Genomic DNA, 3,596 nt, shown 5'->3' with positions numbered 1-3,596 from the left:
GCTCTTTTACTTTTTTCCATTTCATTTTTTTGCATCACCTCATATATGCTATCTCTAATTTCTAAGTTGTCACTTTTATTTTCCCGCTTCTGCCATAAAAATGGAAGAACAAAAAAATTGCGTAGCGCGTATGCAACCACCTTCTAGACGCTCAGTTTGCCCTTTCAGCTATGGAGGCGTGTACGTTTGGGCTCCAGTTGTAGATTAGCTAGTAGGATTTGATCATGCTTTAACGTTTTTTTGTCTAGTTTTTCTAATTAGCTAGTCAACTTTGTTTTGGGTAGCGTGCATTAAAATGTTCATATAGTGTTTCAAGGATCGAATGTGTGTCCTATACTCCGTGCGTTGTCATCTATTTTCAAAGTGCAATTTCCATCAATTACATGTCCAACTAGACAATTGTGCAAGGTTATAAAAAATAAAAAAATATTTCACCCTAAAAAAACTTCATTTAAATTCGCTCTATATATTCTCACACTAAATCACCGGGTCCACCATAGTACACATGGATACCATAGTTATTGACTTCATAATTAGATGAAGTATATTTGGAAGAATTGGTACTGCCTGGATAGGCTCTATGAACATTTGGAGTAACAAGATTATTGTTCTTATCTACAATTTGGATATTTTTCAGAAAAGATGCTTTTCCAAAGCCTTCGAAGCAAAATGACCGCTGCCAATTTGTGGAGAGTTTGTCGATGCTGTTGGACCTTGAACATATCCACCCCAAAATGCGAAATCACACGTGTCCTTCATGTATTGGAAAATTGAGCTTGGCCAATATCCAATTGGTGTATTTTTTTTACCATAAGATACCCACCAGTTTTTAGTCTTTGGATCCTAAAATAAATCAGGGTTGCATGGTAAATGCTTTACCAAAATTGAAACGAATTGACAATAAAATATGTCTGATGTGGTACCATTATACCTATAGTTTTTAAAAGATAATGAATAGAAAGCGGGAGACATATTTTTGACTCTCGTATTCGAATAATGAATAGAAAGCGGGAGACTTTAAATTATCCAATGGCATGTTAATTGCTAATTGGCTAAAGAAATGCCTTTTGAATTGTCAACTTTGCATGAAAACGAAAACTTGTATATTTGATATAATAAAAAAATATAATTTACATTGAATATTTGAAATAAAAATACCTTAAATATAAGAACATCTATTACATACTGTGGTCCATTATAGGCAGATATTGGGTTTATTCTTCCTCCGAGGCCAACACTTCGGCTAACTTGCACGAAACCAGGGCAATCATGATTGAGGCAACTATTTGTTGGTACACCATAATCCTTTATCAAATGTATTCCATGTCAATAACAAATAATATGAGTTTATGGTTCGTACGAAAATGTGCATCCAAATGATAGACATGGCTTACCCAGAAAACATGAAATCTAGCAAAGCTGTCACCACTATATCTTGGATATACCAAAGAACCGGCACCTATCGCATCTCGAAGGCTCGGTTTTGGCCCCCCATTCATTTGTATGCTTGATGCACTGAAATCCTTACTATTCGTCTTCACTTTTGGAGCATAAACATTTATTTTTGCCCGTGTTCCATATAGCTCATCCTTATATTCGATTCCTGCACCCTATCCAAAAGAATTGCTACTTTTCAGTGAAAAGACTAATGACTACACACTCTGATAAGGTAACGTGAAGAATATTTAATGAATATCAATTCATGTCATATACTATGGTCAATATATAAACCAAACATTTATAAAAAAAAAGTGAGCAGAACATGGTAGAAAGAAAAAAATCTATTTTTCGTCCGCATTAGTGGCAAACATAATCTGAAAGTTTAAAAGGATCTCTAAGGCTCTAGTTTACAAAATTCTCGGTTCCATATACTTATTTGTGCTTTGAAGAAGTATTTCACCTCAAGGATGAATTTCCATTGAATACTATCCTACAAAGTTGTTGGGAGCAAACTATGATCTACAACTCTTGTGCATTCAATAGCTTCTCATAAAAAAATTATAATCTATCTAAATTAATAGATCAGTCCAAACCTATAAGAAAAAATTGAATACTTACATCTTCTTGAAGGTCCTTGCCTATCACTGCGTCAATAGTTTTCACCGCCATGTGGTCCATTCTATTGCTACGCAATATTGGAATTGTTCCTGTCGGGCAGTCAATGATAGGCAATTGTGCTTGTGGCATGGAATGCGTCGATGGAGATTCTACATATGTACTCAGTGGGAGAGAACTTGGTTCCATCTATTTAAGGAGCAAACCACAATGATACTATACTCATATATGTGTAGCCACAACATGAAAGTAATCATATCTTCATGATAATATCTTCTTACCTGAATTGTGTGGGCTCTCAGTAATGGGTGGTTAAATGCTGGTTGCACATCCACACCAATGCAATCATATACATCTCCGCCTTCAGCCTATTTTGATGTTTCCTCAGATTAAGATTCACAATAATGAGGATATATATACATATAAAATAAGATGAATACATGTACATACGAGAATTGTCTTATTAACTTGATGATTCATATGGGCCCTGCTAGTATCTTCCCCTTGTTTTAAACATGCAACTTCTTTTCCTCCAATGGCTAGAATAACAAATGACAAGAGAGCTGTCATTCTAACCGGTAGCTTTTCTTTCATTTCTTTCATAGTGAAAATATGGAAGTTTCAGTTTCTAGTATGTATGCCACCATATTTATAAGGTCTTACGAAGTCATTAAAGAGAGAGATATAAATTGCATTGATGAGTGGAGGATCGTAAAAAATATGGTATTTATTGTATTAGATACTACAATTATACTTGTACAATTTATTGCCTCCCCTTTATGACAAAGATTTTGACATACTAATTAATGTGGGAAAAGATTTGGACGTTGTGATTTGCTTACTAGCAGTATACAAAGATTTTGGGAAATCCCATCCAACCATAGGACATGGACCCACCTAGTAGCATATGTACCGGGTAGTATTTGCTAAGGCTGGCCATAGTGCTAGTATCTTAGGTAGTATCATGCATCTTAGGCAACAAAAATGCTGATGTGGCATCTAATTAATGAGGAGAGATAAGATTAGAATAACATAGGTGGATACTGTATCATAGCGCACGTTACGAGAAAAGCTAATGCTAAATAGATCTTGTACACACATTTCGTATTGAGATTCTACAAAACAATAAATGTAGAAGATTATGATACTACTCTATAATACCTCCCACTATAATGATAGTATCATACACAAGTATCGTATGCATAATACTACAATATGATACTATGCACTATGACCAGCCTAAGAGCATCTCTAACAGAGCCCGTAAAAACGCGAACCGAAAAACCCGAGTTCAGTGCACCGAACTCGTGTTTACAGGCCGGAAAATGGCAGGCGCAGAACAGAGCCCGTAACGAAAACTGAAAAACAGATCTGTTTTTCAGTTTTCGTTACGGGCTCTGTTCTGCGTCTGCGGGTTCCGAACCCGTAAAACCAGGGTTTTTCAAATGCAACACATAGAACAATGTATCTTAATTAATCAAATAATCATCCAAATTATTACAACACATAAATAATTGTCTGAACCAAATTATTACAACAGT

The 3,596-nt window shown here is 35.3% G+C and overlaps 1 pseudogene; it reads right to left on the bottom strand.

The window, feature by feature from the left end:
- Positions 1 to 472: 472 nt before the first annotated feature.
- On the bottom strand, positions 473 to 2,649 carry LOC124689129 (annotated as a pseudogene).
- Positions 2,650 to 3,596: the final 947 nt, after the last annotated feature.

Source organism: Lolium rigidum, chromosome 2, assembly GCF_022539505.1.
Source record: "Lolium rigidum isolate FL_2022 chromosome 2, APGP_CSIRO_Lrig_0.1, whole genome shotgun sequence".
Taxonomy (NCBI): domain Eukaryota; kingdom Viridiplantae; phylum Streptophyta; class Magnoliopsida; order Poales; family Poaceae; genus Lolium; species Lolium rigidum.
This window is presented reverse-complemented; position numbering and strand designations above follow the sequence as displayed.